The sequence below is a fragment of the Amia ocellicauda genome, unplaced genomic scaffold (assembly GCF_036373705.1).
Source record: "Amia ocellicauda isolate fAmiCal2 unplaced genomic scaffold, fAmiCal2.hap1 HAP1_SCAFFOLD_55, whole genome shotgun sequence".
NCBI lineage: Eukaryota > Metazoa > Chordata > Actinopteri > Amiiformes > Amiidae > Amia > Amia ocellicauda.
Genome location: NW_027102985.1, coordinates 591,855 through 609,411, shown reverse-complemented (window position 1 = coordinate 609,411; position 17,557 = coordinate 591,855). Strand labels below are relative to the sequence as shown.

The window sequence follows — 17,557 nt, the reverse complement described above, 5'->3', positions numbered from 1 at the left end:
TTTGACCTACTATTAGAAAAAAAAAAAAAAAGGAGCGCTAATTAATTGTTCAATATCTGATACGCCGGTGATAATATAAAATAACGTGTTTATAGTTTATAGAAGTTTATAGTGTTTATGGTAAATGAAGAAAAGTCATTAAGTTATATACAAGTTCTATAAATGCAAACATTGAAAAGCATGTTTGTTGTTATTCCTATATAGGATTTAGTATTATTTGTGTTTTCTTGTTTTTTGCTATGTTTTCTCCCCTGTCGTTTATTGTTATTTTGCGGGCTTGCACGCCTTGGTTGTTGTGTACAAAACGATACATAGAAAATGGGAAAACGTGTTACTGTGTGGGAACAGCTCTAGTAAGACGGGCGACCCGCCACTTAAAGGTACACATGTAAGGTACATGTATGATAACTATGGAGTGAAGCGGTGCGTTTGACTGGACAATAGGTGACAGAAAATTAAGGTTTCCAGAAGATGGGACTTTTGATTCAGATAGACTTGAGCACCTAAAAACGGTTTTGCAAAATAGGAATACAAAGCATTAAGAAATGAGAAACCAAAGCTAGCTATCTTAAAACATTTGTTAGAGAAAAGAAAGAAAAGACAACAGGCATAATTCAATCTGAATGCCCCGAAGACAAATTAAAAATATATATATATGTTTTTCAGTATAAATGACAGTCCTCAAGATACTGAAGGAAAATTACTAGATAAGTAATAAATAAGGGTAGTTTGAGACACTGCAGGTCAATATAACATGCCAACCAAAACCATGGTATCTGAATTTACTATGGATATAAATTAATATGTGTCTCTTTGTATGTTTGTACGTTTTCAGTTTGCGCAAGGTAAATGTCCATATTTTGACTTTTTCATGTACTGTATAGTCCAGAATATGACTAAGAGAGTCATAAGTCACAAATAGTTACAGAATGATAGCTAAAAAACGCCAGTTAAATATGTTGTAATAACAGACCTACAAGAAAGTCAGCATTTAACTGTACACAGAATGCTATTGCAAACAGAAATAATAATACAAAATTAAGTTATTTAAATAGGTCTTACGAATACAGAAGTTAAAAGTAACATGTTAGAAATGGAATTAGAGTCAAATTTAGAAATAGGAATCCGAGGCAACCACAAACATTCGGTGAAGGTTTCTTACATATTGATAAATAGATAACCAGATACTCCAGGAAATTAACGATGTGCTCATTTGGAAGCTATGAGTTCCACAATGAAGAGTTTTTAAATCCCTAGAAATAGATCCCTAAATACAATGTGTAGGTAAGAAATTAACTATTGATCAGTTCAATCTGGATTCGGGAACAGTTCTTCTGAACCTGTACTGGTGTAGATTGGACTTCAATAGGAGGAAGTGTCACAATAAAGACATGAGCCGCGCAGGAGGACAGTCTTAGTGCCCACGCAGGTTCTTAGTTGGGGAAATCATTGACTGGACACATTTTTTGAAAATGTGCTTTCCTGAAGTACCTGGACATCATTATTGAGATCAATGAAAAGGCTTATTTTCCAAAGATTAAATACATTCATTAACTACAATAATGTAGTGAAATGTATATAAATAGTAATAATACAAATCGATCAAATATAACTTGCATTTTCTTGTAAGAAATTAGGAATAGGAGAAAGAACAGCTGTTGGGATGCAGTGCGATGTTATCCAAAATTGAAAGCGGTTGAGAAAGGAGAGTTTGTTCTGTGTGAGACAAATGTACTGCCACGAGAGACTCTGATGGTGATTGACTGGAATATGAGGGAAAATAATGAAGTTACTACAGGTATAACTAAAGGTGTAACATAACTAATTTAATGAAACATAGTCATGGCAAGTTATAAAACTGTTTGGAAATAGTCCTTTCACAAACAGAAATACCCTATCAATTAGGAAGAGGGGGGCAGGGGGCAAGGGCCGTATGTGCTCCTCTGCTCCCCCTGTTCGCCTGAGCAGACAAGCAGCCTGAGATGAGAGAGAGAGAGAGAGAGAGAGAGAGAGAGAGAGAGAGAGAGAGAGAAGTCAGAGACAAGGCAGAGACTGTAAGTACGTGTAAGGGTTCATAACTTATTACAAACAGAGCAAGAGTGTAATGAATGGTAATTTACACTGCTTGTATTAATAATGATAATAATATTGATGTTGATACAGACGAATACATCACATACTAGATGACAACCGCATAAAACTAATAATAATGAAAATAGGAATAATAGGAGTATGGAAATAATTTCAAATTATGGTTTATTGGTAAAAAATGAATTGAGAAACAAAGATTAATAACTGCCATCATTTACCCAACTACTATTAACTATGGTGTTGAAGGAGCTGCTGTAATAGTTATTGTAATGTTCTCAGGTACTTAAGTTAGATAAAAGGACAAAGATAAGCACATTGTTTTGAAACTTTGACAACTCCACACAAAAAGAGTATCTACACTAGGAAGTAAAGCTGATTCAATAAACACAGGAGATATGATGCTGCTGACGACAGCTGAGTGCTGTACTGAAATAATTTGATAAATGAGATAAATTGGAATCAAGATTATTATTATTTTGAATTGTCCCTTTACTAGAAACCTTATAGATTGTGCGAATGTCAACTAATGTGATAGAGATGCCTTTTATAAGGACGATCTCTGATGTTGTGTGAACCACACATTGTGTCTTCAGACTGATTTATTCCACATGGCAGATATGCATAATATGAATCGTGTCCTGAAGGAACCGACGTCTGACCCATATGAAGAAGATGCTGGTGTTCTTGTTGAGACACAGTAGGCCGAGGGCGCGGCTTTAAAGACAGCCTCACAGCAACTTGAACAGACCAATGCTGAGGTCCACTACGCTGAAGTGATGCTTGACTCAGTGGAGAAATAAGTTAAAATACTATAATTAAAGGTTTTCCAGATTATAGGAATCTACAATATATTGTGAAACTGCTCAGATGACGTCCGCAGTAGCACATATTCTTCTATTGATAGTTTAATTTATAATGTACTATTAGTGGAGATGTCACATTATTCAAATGAATAGAATGACAGCCATGAAGTCAGAATCAGTCCATTGCCCTTCACTTAAGATTTGTACAATGTATAATGTTTATAAATCAAAACGCAACAAATATATGTACAATACAGTTTACAAACTGAATTTGTAAAAAAGAATGTTTTGCTGACTTTTGTATTCTCTTTGAAGCAACAAAATGTATGTGTTATGTATGTCGTAACTAGGGTTTGACTTTTATGACCTGGGGCTGGATGAAATTTAATTTGAGATGCACTGTAAAAGCTCCAGGAAATTGCAACTGGCCACTGCACCTTCCATAAGAGAGCTCAAACATTTGCTAATGCATTGGTTGCCTCACAGGCACTCTTTCCCTGGTTTGCCCATGTGGCGCATGGTGTTGGCCACACGGGCAAAGGGGGGATGTGTGCATCAGTCTTTTAAATTGGTTTGCCCCAGGTTTTATAGTAACAGCTTAGCAATATTGTAGAACTTGCCACATTTGTCAAGCTCATAATCCTGCAATATGCAAATAGATTGTGTTCAAAAGCTTAAATGTTGTGGATATGAATATATACTTGTAATAATATATAGGTGTTCTAAATGGGTTGAAGCCTATCCCGTAGGAAGGCTGAAGTAGTAAAAGTAGCAAAAATACAGTTAAGGGATGTTATATGTAGATTTCGCATTCCAGGGAAATTTCCAGTGATAGGAACACTCACTTCACTGGGACAATAGTGCAGGAACTATGCAAAGCCCTGCGAGGTAAACAACATTTTCACTGCCCCATCAGGCTCAGTCAGCTGGAGCAGTGGAGAAACAAAATGGGATATTAAAGAATAAGCTGTCTAATATATGCAAACAAACAGGACTCAAACGTCCAGATCCCCTTCCTATAGTCCTAATGACAATGAAATCGTCAGCAAATTGAGAAAAACAGGTCTTTCTCTGTGTGAGATTATTATGGGATGACTTATGAGACTCTCCATCACTCCTCCATTGTCTGTAAGGGAAATGGACATCCACTTGATGGATGATGCTCTGTTGTCTTTTTGTATGGGACTAACACGTGCTTTCGAAGCTGTCCATTCACAGATGAAAGCCGCCCAGACTGAACCATCCCAGCAGGTTTACCACCCCTTCCAGCAAGGTGACTGTGTATATCAAAGCACACAAGAGAAAGTCCTCCCAACAGCCCAGGTGGACAGGGCCCTACCAGGTGCTCCTGACCACCCACACAGCTGTGAAGTGCCTAGGAACGACGACATGGATCCACTCCTCACACTGCAAACTTGCCAATCGAGGCGAACAGCACAACCCTGGTGGAGAACAGAGGGATAAAGGAATTGTTCTTCCACATCAGATTTGACATTACTGTATGTATGCAGGCCCTTGTAATTGCTTTTCCAATACTGCCAACTGGTTATTGATGATTGATTTCACATTGTGGTACGAGTATCGAGTGAAATGAGTGCTATCCACCTCAACAACACAGCGATAACATGGAGCCGGCAGGTGATCCAGGTCACAATAGAGGTCAAGCAGTGGGAGGAGGAAGACGTGGTGGTCAAAGGTGTAGCGTAAGGTACACTTATAAAATTCAATTAAAGAAGTGAATTTATAGTATCACCTTATCACGAATCCTGGAATCTTGTAGAACTCAATTTCTGTAATAATTGGACGCAGACACCAATTCCAAAGATATAAATTGTCAAATTTATTCAAAAACAAAGACTAAATGTAGCACTACACTAATTATACAAAAGGGAAAAACTAATTAAAATTCAACTCTAGATCAACAAATCAAAGACAAATCACTTCCGTGACCAAATCAAAGACCATGGGATCGCATATGATAACACACAAATCATTAAACAAAAAAGGTTATAAACACATTGACTACAATACCGGTTAGTAAGACGAAGGTGAGTCTCTCATTAGTATTGTTAGTCAGACATTCAATAACTATGCAGGTTAGTATTTATGTCAGGTAACTTCTCGTTATATATATATCAGTCTCATTAACGTTTAGGTGGAGAGAAAGATCCTATCATTACTTGTTACCACAATTTCCCTTAACTGATTATTATTCAATGATTAAGGATAGGCAGGGCCACCTATAATCTGGTGTCTATTAACTTGTGTCAATTTCAGACTAAACAGTTAAACAGGAATGAGAAGATATTTCTCGGCGTTGACAGATTTTATTTCTAAAATTATCAACAAAACAGTTGAATGCAACACACATTTATATTTAAGAAAACTAAATGATATTACACATTCTAGAGTTATGAATCACAGATTAACATTTCTAATTGATTTCTCAAATGTCATGAATCACAAACTCCAAACTGTTAAACTTATGTGAACTTCGTCGCAGAGAGGCCTCTCTGGCTTCGGGCTCAGATAACAGCACACGGCACGAGGTCCGTGTGGTTTGGAACAAAGGCAGTCCGGTTCGGCTTTGTCCAAGAACTTCCACTCAGTCGATGCACCTGGAAGTTGGGGTTTCGCGAATGTAGAGTCTTTTCCAAACAGATTTTCCACTGGTTTGAAGGCTCCAAGGTTGTGCACAAAATCTTCTTTGTAAGCAGGTTTCCACCGTAGTTACTTGAAGACAAAGTCTTTGAGGAAAGCAGGGCCCTGTTCGTTCCAAGGGTCAAGTTTCTTAAGACTCAAATAGCTATTTAAATGACTTTCATATTCAGTCGACTTAGTCAATTGTCCAGCTGGATGGCTGGGCACAGGCGGGCAGCGCAGTCTGTAAAGTTCTTTATTTAATAAAGTCCTTTAAAATAATTCTTCGTACGGCTCAATCTCCTTCTCCCAGTTTAACCCTTCTGTTGCTGGTAAAGACTTAGTTGGTTTCTGGTTCCGGTTCTGGCAACAGAGATACAAGTTGAGCTGTGGCAGCGAGTTACTGGTTTAGGTGAGAGAGAGAGAGAGATGCCGTGCGTTACCCTTTATACGCCTGTCAGATCAATAGGTGATTGGTTCTTTAGTTTGTGAGATTGGATTTCGGCTTCAGCCCCCAGTGTCCTATTGGAGGGGGGCTTGATGTATGACTGATGTCAATCCATGCCATCTTTTGGAAATGCCGGTTGGCACGGGTTCGTAGCTCTGTGTCGGGATTTCGGCTCTCGTCCATTTCAAAGAGTTTTTATTTCCTACAGGCCCCCTTCCCCAGACATCTCACAGCAGGGATTCCAAGCTATTTGGCCCATTCTTGGTGCCATCCTCCCAAGACTGTCACTTTGATGTAAACCAGTTCACATGCTGATGAGTTAAGGAAATCTGATAAATTTGGGGGGGAGAGGTCTTCTTTAGATCAGTGCTTCAGCTCAGAGCTAAAATGCTCTTATCAGAATACACCCAACATAACGCTACACTGGTTAATTCTGTTCTGGGAAAACCACAATCCTGCAGGTTTAATAAGTCTCTCTACACATCAGTCCCTGAGTACCTTCAACCAATGGTCATTTTGACCAATTAAGCCCAAGAATTGAGTCAATTAAGTTGTCAAGGACTACCCAGTGAAGACGTGAACTCACGACTAGGTCACACTGTGAGCTCACCAGAGCAGACATTACACTGAGCTCACTGTGAGCTCACTTAGCGCTTTTCCAGCGACATGGTGCCGGTGCTGGAGCCGGAGCTGCTGCTCGGCCTGGGATCCAGCTGATCTTTTTTGAACCGGCCCGCTTTTCCACCGGTTTTGACGTCACTGGATGTGGGCGTTCCCAAGCATGGAGTAGAAGTGGAGAAACACAGCAATAGTAATCAGCACCGAGGCGACTGCGTCTTTAAACCCCATTTAACATCACAATCAAACTCATTCCGCGTCTATGGCAAATCGTAACCCTAATGTTACAAATGTTCCCTAAACACCTATTTTGCAGGATCAATAAAAAATTATTAGGATTTTTTAAACTTTTACTGACACACATAGTTAATAGCAATGTGTTATAACTTTACCGAAAATAATAATCTGTATATCTTTAATTGTTTAGACGTTATTAAGATATAATGCATCTTTCACATAGGGAACATTTGTAACATGTTAGGAAAAACAAACAAATGATTTGAAAATATTCATAATTACAGCATACAATTTGTCAGGCTTCATAACAATGGTATTTATAACATACTCTGTAAAAATCAAGCAAATAGCATTTGTGGTTCACGAGAAAATATGTATATATAATCAAAGCTATCAGACTATAGCAGCCGGTGTATGAAGACACATACGATTATACAGCATTATTTGGCAGCTTCGCAAGACCTAATTTTAAACGTTGTTGGTAAGTTAGATAATTAGTGGGGACCCGCTATTTGCAGTTCTTCCCCTCCATAATTGCTAAAATAAAGTTTTACTGACATTTTATTGACCCTACCACTGCATAGGGCACATCTGTAACATGAACGCTACTGAATGGCACATACATTGAAAACTACGGAGAACTGAGACAAATCCACTTTACACTTCATAAATAATCTTAAAACGTTTCCAACCAAGGCAACACCCACTTGAAATACGTTCATTCTCATTTTTGGTAAACAAAAAGAGAGATTGTTACATATGTTCCCTATGATGCATCTACAGAGAGAGAGAGACAGACAGACACTAACTCTCTCTCTCTCTCAGCTGGGAGTGTGTGGGAGGGGTCTGCAGTGAGCGGGAGTGCTGCTGAGAGCTCTGTCCTTTGGCTGCGTTTTTTTGTTGCTTTACTTTTTTCAGTTTGTTTATTTTGTCTTCTGTTTTCAGTGCTTTTCTTATTGTGGGGGAACAGGGGAGGGGAGGGGGGAGTACCGGTAGTTCTTCCCGGGTCGGGGGGTCGGACCCCCTGAATGCGTCTTTTGAAAAACTGACCCGACGCCATGGAGTCAAGATCGCTCCGGTGCAGTTCTGCCCCCTAGAGCAGTGTGTGTTAGCGGTTGGGGAGGTAGCAGGGTGTGAAAATATCAAGTCTGCTGCCATTGTTATCTTCTTAAAAACCACTGATCTGCTCAATCAGCTAGTGGCTAATGGCACAGTGTTAGACGACACTTTCACCCCGGTGTTGCCGCTCGCTGCTCCTGCCCGGAAGGTAACGCTGTCTAACGTCCCTCCGTTCATCCGCACCGGCTCGGGCAGCTGATGTCCGGCATTAAGAGGGTCCCGCTGGGCTGCAAAGCCCCGCAACTGAAACACGTCGTGTCCTTCCGAAGGCAGCTGTATATGATCCTCAATAACATCAATGAGGATCTTAATGTCTCCGAAGTTGGATCTCTCTTGCTGCCACCACCACGAAGATTGCTCTTTAGTAATGTTGGAAAGTCAAAGACAGCAACCGTCAGGGTTCTTGCATATGACGTATTCGTGCTGCACCTCTCTGCAAGGATCCAGGACAGTTTGTCAATGTAAACTCCAGTGCCTGGGAATATTTCCACCTAAAAGACAATGGTAAATAAAAAACAAGTTTATCCCCAAACTATTCTTATATTATGTTAAGTGGAATACATTATCAGTAAGGCTGTGATTTTGTTACAGAAATGTGTTATTAAAGACCACAGTATGTCTCAATTCTAAGTTTATTAATTTACAGACATAATAAAGTCAGTGAATCTGTGACACCCATAATTCAATTACATTCTTATTATCAACTATAACTATGAATATAACTGATAATGTAGCATCATTAGATTGTTTACAACCAATATTTGTTTTCAATATATATATTTTTACCTTGTCTTTGTAATATTGTAGACCAAGAGTGTTATACCTGTTTTGGTGATTCTTTGTCAGATTCAGAACAATTTGCTGTGGGGCTGTCAGAACCACTTGATGGTGACACACTTTTGTCTTCATTGCTGATAAATGTGGCTTTTGTTACAATTTTTTTCAGATTGTCCAAAAGGTCTGGAATCTCTGGAGAAAAAAACCTTAGTATTAAATGATAATCATTTCTAGTAATATATTTAATACAAAGTGAAAACAAAACCATCAATGCCTGCAATTATACTTGAGAGACTTGCTCTATGTTATTGGCAAACTGACCTTTTTGTGGGTCATTAACATTAGCTACGAAAAAAATAAAAGAGATAAAATACAAGAATTACCAGGTCTAATGTAATGCATATAGTCATTAATGTAGGATTATGAAGTTATGTTGAAAAACTTTATTTAATAATCAGTATTATTAAACTATTAGACAGTGCACATTAAGAGTCTGTATTGTGGTTCTAGATTACTTCAGTATGATCAACTATAATACATTACTCTGGAATCTAAATTACTGAAGAATAACATTTATCAAGGTAAGGAATTATTTGCTATAAATAAAAAAACTTACCATCAACCATACGGTTTCGAAGACATTGGTTTTCATTTTTAAGTCTTGTGTTTTCCTTTTCGAGCTGCTTAACGTTTTGCTGTAGCTCAACTTCACTGGACTCTTTAAATGTCTGTAGAATATGACGGGATCTAATTCTTGAAGCTCCATCGGTTTTCTTTCTTATTTTGTGCTGTATTCAGAGAGGAAAAGAGTTTAAAATGAATATATATATATATATATATATATATATATATATATATATGAATATGATTAAAAAAAAACAATCCTGCAATACATTTATTTAATATTTGCAGTAATTATCTCACCGGTAACTGTGGTTCATCAAGGTCACTATCATCTGAAATTTGAAGTTTTTTGTTTGGTTTAGGTACTCTCTTCATTTTAGGACAGGGCATTTTTGTTAGGTCATTAAGTTTTCTTCTTAGTTCGCCTCCTTTTCCTAAAATAAAAATAAAATAAATAAAACCCTGCATTATGTCCACAGATATTTGGGGATTATATTTATTTGTCATAAAGATACTGTGCTTTGACCATACAAATTAAGATGAACAGCCAACACTGAATCAAAACTGAAGTTAAATTATATCTGGTTTAATTTATTTTGTGATTTGGGGGATTTTATTGTAAAGCACAACACACAATAAATCGTTCTTACAAATGCCAGTCAAGTATGACGAGTTTTTAGAAGTTAGAAGTACAACACATTAATAACTTAAACATTCATTTCAAATATACTGTGATTGTATATATCAAATAGCATGTAAAGACTTTAATGGTTTTTTTTTTTAAATAAACATTGTTACCAGTCATAATGATCTGCGCTTCATGGACAGGCCATCCACCTTTTGGAGGTTTGTTCATGTCTCTCCACTCTGCTCTGAAGTTTCGAGTCGTCTCTTCGTCATCATCAGCAATGCTGAATAAATCAAAATTGCGAAAGCAAGCAGTGGGAATCACGCTGTAAGAGTCTTTGTCGACCCCGCTTTCCCACTTCACCAACGCGTGCATCACCGCCATACTACCTTCACCTTCTCGTCCGTTTTTTCTGCGCGTTTTTCCCCCGACAAGTCACGGCACAAAAAACAGTCCCGCTCTGCATTCTGGTACTTGGCGTTCTTAATAACACCAACAGGGTGTAATCGCATAGACCACTCGAGTATAAAGTACTACATATCCCATCTGTTACAGTTTTTTTTCTTCTTCTGAAACTGCAAGCGCACTACATAAAGTTTGGCAAATTAAGAAATTTGGATGATGAGTTTACAATCTTATAAACAGTATTTAAGTAAACCTAGATATGCAATTCCAAAAAGAACAGCATCGAGATGGAGAAACAGGATAAAAAAATAATAATACAATGTTTATACTTTTTATATTTTAATTACAGTATGCAATTATTGCCTTTTGATTTACATTTACAGAAAAAGAACGGCGGCAAACGTGGACTACCCAACAAGAAGCAACAAAGTTACTAAAATATCAGATTCTCAGGTAAGCTTCATGCAGCCATACATGTATAATTATAATATCAATCCAAAAAATAGACCTTGTTTACCCTACAACTGATTTGAGTGTTAATTCTATTTAAGATATAAACAAATATTTTGTTTTCTGAACTAATAATCTGTGAACATTCTATTATCTCTATAATTTTAATAAATACATTTATTTTATTATTGGTGGAACATTATATTTTTCAGCTCAGATGATTTCACATACCATCAATTTTTCTGTTAATAAATGTGCAAAAACAAATCAGATGGATAGGCCCCTACATATGAACATTAAGTTAAAGGCCTACAGTGAGTGTTCTTCACTTCCAGTCATGGCGGGCCACAATCCAGCTCTTTGTAACTCATCAACAACCAAAGACCTGGGAAAAGGGTTAAATGGCTTCAGTTAAGCCAATTAGGTAATTAAGAGCTCAACTGGAAAAAAAAACAGCAGGCATAGGGGTACTTTAGGACCACAGTCACTGATATAACCTACAATGTTGTTGTAATGAAAATCAGCAGACAGTGGGCCTCCTCCAGGACTAAGGTTGAGAAGCACTGGTCTTGAAGACCACAATAACAATCGACCTCAAGGGCTAGGGATATTCGAGGTGATGCTAAACCAGTCCTGAATGTTTAAATATAATGTTATTTTCTTGTAGTGTGCCGTTGCTGTTAATGCAACCAGTTATATTGAGCCATCAAATACAGAAGCTGACGAAAGACATCAACATGTAAATTTAGTTGTAAATTTAAAGTGTGTGTGAAAAGTATTTTGTATATGGAGATTAACCCATAGTTTCACAGATAAATTGTGGACCAGTGATATTCAGGATCTTCAAAACAAGTCCTGAATGCTCAAACTTAACACTTCTTTTTTTAGAGTGTCGTTGCTGTCAATCCAGCCAGTGATGTGGAGCCATCAGATACAGAAGCTGATGAAAAACAACATGTAAATTTCCTAAATTAATATGGTGCATCAAAATACTTATTTAGCACTTTCAACTGTTTCTTTGTGATTCCTAAAATTACTTTACAGGCTGGGGCTGGGGGAAGACACTGCGCCCGCCTGGAGAAGCCTGTACAAGCCCCCCTCAATAAGAGAGCTGGCAATCTGCAGTGGAGGGTGTTACACACCATTATTGCTGTCAATTCTTGTATTACTGTTCTTAACCCTGCTGTGTCCGACGCCTGCCCATTCTGTGCTCAGAGAGAGACCGTGTTTCACTGTTTTAGCACTTGCTCTCGGTTGTCACCCATTTTTAGTCTTTTAACTCGTCTTTTTACTGATCTTAACCTGATTTTTAACACAAAGGTTTTTATTTTAGGGGCGAGATACACCAGAAAGACCAAACATGTGGACCAGCTGGTAAACGTCTTGCTGGGCCAGGCTAAAATGGCCGTCTATAAGACTAGGAAGAACAGAGTGTGTGGGGAGGGCAGTGAGGATGCAGTGAGAGTGTTTGCCATGCTGGTCAAGTGCAGAGTCAGACTAGAGTTTAACTTTTACAGGCTGATGAATGATTTGGAGAGTTTTGAACAGGTCTGGTGTATTAATGATGCCCTTTGTGAATTGTATGACGGGGAGTTGGTTTTTATTATGTAATTCATTTATAGGGTTTAGTATTTGATGGTTGTTTTGTTGTGTGTATTGGGTTGCTTTCTTTAAAAGTGTACAGATCAGTGGCGGAGTTAATGCTTGTTGGGGGGAGACAAACAAAGGGGAACACTATTTTTTATTTATTTATTTATTTTCTTTTGTATGAATTATTGCGTGTTGCAAACAGACAATTAAGTCTGATAAAAGTCAAAAAGTCTCTCTCTCTCTCACACACACACACACAGCCAGCAAGACACACAGAGCCAGCCAGCTCAGCGATGACATCACAAACATCTCTCTCAGCTGACTCCTATGACATCACAGAGCACGTACATTCCGTTGCTTGCCGTCTGTCAACCACTCAGTCACTGCCAGCCAGACTGGCTGGCTGACTGGATGGTGGGGCTGCTTGCTGCTGCTGCGTACCTTAGCAAGCTTATTTGCTTGACCGGCCTTCCTCCTCCGCCCACATGCCCACCTATGTCCGATCTGCTGTTCACCTGGATCACAGCTCCGCCCCAACAAGGCAGAGCCTCCCAAGAATGGTACAAACTCACCCACGATCCCCTCCACGGAAAGCTATAGCAAAAGCATTATACGTAATGAAGAGGAACCCGAGTCCAAGACGCATCCGACCAGCCATACATATTTGTGTGTTAAAGATCACATTTTATTACATTTAGATTTTCTGTACTTTATTACATCTTTTTGTGATTTTTAAATGTATTGTTTCTTTTCCTTATATATGTATGTATGTATGTATGTATGTGTGTGTGTGTCTGTGTGAAAGTGTATGTGTTTGTGTGTCTCTGTGTGAAAGTGAGTGTGTGTGTGTGTGTGTCTGTAAGTGTGTGTGTCTGTCTCTGTGTTTGTGTGTCTGTCTCTGTGTGAAAGTGAGTGTATGTGCGTGTGTCTGTCTGTGAAAGTGTGTGTGTGTGTGTGGGTGTGACAGTGTGTATGAGTGTCTGTCTGTCATGTAACTCGCACATCTGTGAGGGCACCATTTTTGCAGAAAGAGATGTACACATTTTGGAGCAACATATGCTGCCATCCAGACATCGTCTTTTCCAGGGACATCCCTGCATTTTTCAGCAGGATAACGCCAAACCACATTCTGCCCAGATTACAAGCGCATGGTTGCGTAGGCAGAGAGTGCGGGTGCTAGCATGGCCTGCCTGCAGTCCTGACCTGTCTCTGAATTGAGAATGTGTGGCGCACTATGAAGTGCAAATTAAGACAACGAAGGCCCTGTGCAGTTGCGCAGCTGAGGAAATGCATAATGGATGAATGGGGGGAAATCCCGATTGCTAAACTTAACCAAGTGGTGTCTTCAGTGCCCAAGTGCTTAATAAGTGTTATTAAAAGAAAAGGTGATGTTACATAGTGGTAAACAGTCGACTGTCCCAACTTTCTTGGTTTCTTTTCACTGCTAATGAGATGCTGTAGAGTGAGTTAGTTATATTGCTTTCAGGAGCTCTAATCGTATTGATGAGTTCATGCAGCATTTGTAATTGAATTTCAAAAAGAAATCCTTGCTGTCTGGCCTGTGTGTATGAGATGTACTCTGTCAATCTTTGGCTAACATCTGAAACATTGGTAGAACAGAAATGGCAACATAAAAAAGAAAAGTACATTTTAAAAGAGCACATTAAATAGGATGAATATACAGTTTTTTACAATCACTTTGTCACTAATTTCAGAACCTTGATGTCATTTTTCAAAACTCTAGACACAAAACTCAAAACGGTCATCACTTGTAACACAGGCTGTCCAATGTTCAAAACATTGCATTGTGCATTCATATCTTTAAAGAAACCTTGCACTTGCAGACTTGTTGGTTCAAATAATTCATTTATCATGAAATACCATAGTAACATTTATTTAGATCACCCACACAGAAGATACCGATAGTTTCACTGTGTAGTTGTTCGTACAATCATTAAATATTGTAGTACAGAATATGTGATACATGTTTCATTATGGTACTACACATAAATACATCACTGTAAAAGGACTAGTAGAGAGAATACTACAGACACAGTGGAATCATTGAACAAAATCTGAAATGTATTGATGCAATACAATCAAATCACACCATAGGTTTCTTTGAATCCATGCAACAATAATTAGCTACAAAAAAGAACAAAACTACAGTAAAATGTCAACTGCAGTGTTCCTCACCTGGCTTAGTGTAAAACAAAGGATTGATTACTGTACTTCTGAATTTCCATCAACCCTGTGTTCAGGTTCAGGTTCTCACAACCATTTTTCACAAGAGGCATCTTGAAACTGAACATACCTGAACATACTCAGTCATCAGCTGCTTCACTCTGTCTGCATTTCTTTCAAAAGGCACACTATACTCTGTGCTACACATTGGTATGCAGTATACAGTCATTTGACAATTGAGAGTAGCCTAATGTTTAGTGCATGCTGAAGACTTGCCGCTTCTCAGTACGGACATTTCTGATGATTGAGGCCACAGTTGATCCTGAGTTGATTCTGAGGTTTGATTGAATCATTGTAGCTGCCTCAGTCATGGTCATGCCATGATTTACAACATGCTCTACAACTATTTCTCGGATTTCACTGGACACTATTTGCTGTTGCTGCCGCTGTCTGGTCCGTGGCGTTGTCCTCTACCACGTTCCCCCAACACCTCTCAAATGAGGCCCATGGCTGCCTCTCTGGTGAGGCCTAAGCCCTCCTCTATGACGAGGCCCACGACCACCTCTCAGAAGGGGTGCATGTCCCCTTCCATTCCTTTGACCACCACGTCTTCCTCCTCCCACTGCTTGACCTCTATTGTGACCTGGATGACCTGCCGGCTCCATGTTATCACTGTGTTGCTGGGGTGGATAGCACTCATTTCACTCGATACTCGTACCACAATGTGAAATCAATCATCAATAACCAGTTGGCAGTATTGGAAAAGCAATTACAAGGGCCTGCATACATACAGTAATGTCAAATCTGATGTGGAAGAACAATCATCTTCAACCAGGTTGGAGCGTTAGTTGCAATGCCTTTAATACACGCAGCGTGGAGAGGAACAGTGACTCAGATCCCAAAGTCGCTCTGCCTTCATTTTAACAGTCAGAGCTTTTATACACAAAAATCAAAGAGCTGGTTATAATCAGAAAGTCATTACTATGTTATCTTAAAAGTTAGCTAAGCAGAATTTATATCATTATAGGACAGAGTTCATAGATCAACACATGAATTAGGGAGCAGGCACTTCAATCATACTGTTTGACATTATCTCCAAGATTCTCATCGTAAATAAAAAACAGAAATCGAACTACCTTCTGGCCTGACCTTCTAGCTTGACCTTATCTTTCTTAAGTATACAAGAGAGAAAAACAGGTATTAGAGAAAGAATTTCTAACTTTCCTTCCACACTGAAAACATGGTGTGGAAAAGTGCTACATGATGATGAATGATGATGAAATATTACATCCATAGATAATGTAGTCCAACTGGTTCATGCTCCTCGGTTATTGGTGTCAATGGATCTCATTATCCTGAAACTTTCATGATCGAAACATGGAATATTGTTTGTCAGTTTCCATAAAATTATGCATTAAGAGTAATGCAACAGTCACTTATCATTTTGAGCAGCTGTATCAATTGATAGTTAGATCTTTGTAATGAAATGAATAGACAGTGATCTCAGATGTATTGTGTGAATTGCATTTTGAAATGGTAATACTTTGATGTTAAGTTGTGTCATTTTAGTTCAATGAACAAATGATCTGAGGTTGATGTGTATTGTATCCAAGCAATTGTAAAAAAGTGTTAGAGTTTTGAAAAATGTGCATTTTGATCATCGGGTGTGAGTTTAGTGTCTAGAGTTTTGAAAAATGACATCAAGGTTCTGAAATGAGTGTCAAAGTGATTGTAAAAAAGTGTAATATCAGGGGACAGTGGCTATTACTGATCTGGCCTTCCGTGGCCTCTGTATTAATGTAACAGGTCACATTGTATGTGTACACATATGATAGTATAATATAGTACAAGTAAAAAACATACATAGGTATCATAGAAGTATTTTGCAGAAATGATTATGGATAGTTATCAAAATGGAGAGGAAATGCTAAATCCAGTCTCCCCAGGCTGAGCTTCTATTGCTACACCTGCTAAGTGGCTGCTGGCCCCACTATATGGATAGAGCCACACCAAGTACAAGAGTCTCCCCATTGCTATTTATATCTCCCTATCCAGTCTTCTATAGGTGTCAGGGTGGGGTGCCTATTCCCCTGCATGCTTTGAAACCTATAGCACCTGGGACGCACACTTGGGATCCGGTTCCTCTGCCCCTCACATACACATGAGGAATCCCAGGTGCTCAACACGTCATACTGTCTCTTTCATCTCATGTGTAAACTATGGACAAATACATGACTAAACGTGTTTAGTTGCTTTTCCCAGAATGCTTTGCACCACGATATGCAAATAACGAGGACTATGATTGGCTCCCTGACATTACCCACACTGCGACTGATGCTACCCATTTCACTACCCAACAAAGACCCATAATATGCATGTGTCTGTCTGTCTGTCTGTCTGTCAAAGTATGTGTGTGTGTGTGTCTGTGTGTGTCTGTGTCTGTCTGTCTGTGTGTGAAAGTGTGTGTGTGTCTGTCTGTCTGTCTGTCTGTCATGTAACTTGCACATCTGTGAGGGCACCACTAATGCAGAAAGAGATGTACACATATTGTTTATTTTCCATATATATGTATGCATGCATGTCCAATTGCTTTGACAATACAAATGAATTGAATTGAGAGGGAGAGAGAGAGAGACAGACAGACAGACAGACAGAGAGACACACACACACACACACACACACAGAGAGCCAGCCAGCCAGCCAGCCAGCTCAGCGATGACATGACGAGCCTCTCTCAGCTTACTGCTATGACATCACAGAGCACGTACATTACGTTTAACAAATCGTTAAACAAAAAAGGTTATAAACACATTGACTACAATACCGGTTAGTAAGACGAAGGTGAGTCTCTCGTTAGTATTATTAGTCAGACATTAAATAACTACGCAGGTTAGTATTTATGTCAGGTAACTTCTCGTTATATATATATCAGTCTCATTTACG

At 38.8% G+C, this 17,557-nt stretch overlaps 1 pseudogene; it reads right to left on the bottom strand.

Annotated features, from left to right (window-relative positions):
• Positions 1 to 12,959: 12,959 nt before the first annotated feature.
• On the bottom strand, positions 12,960 to 13,067 carry LOC136738283 (uncharacterized; annotated as a pseudogene).
• Positions 13,068 to 17,557: the final 4,490 nt, after the last annotated feature.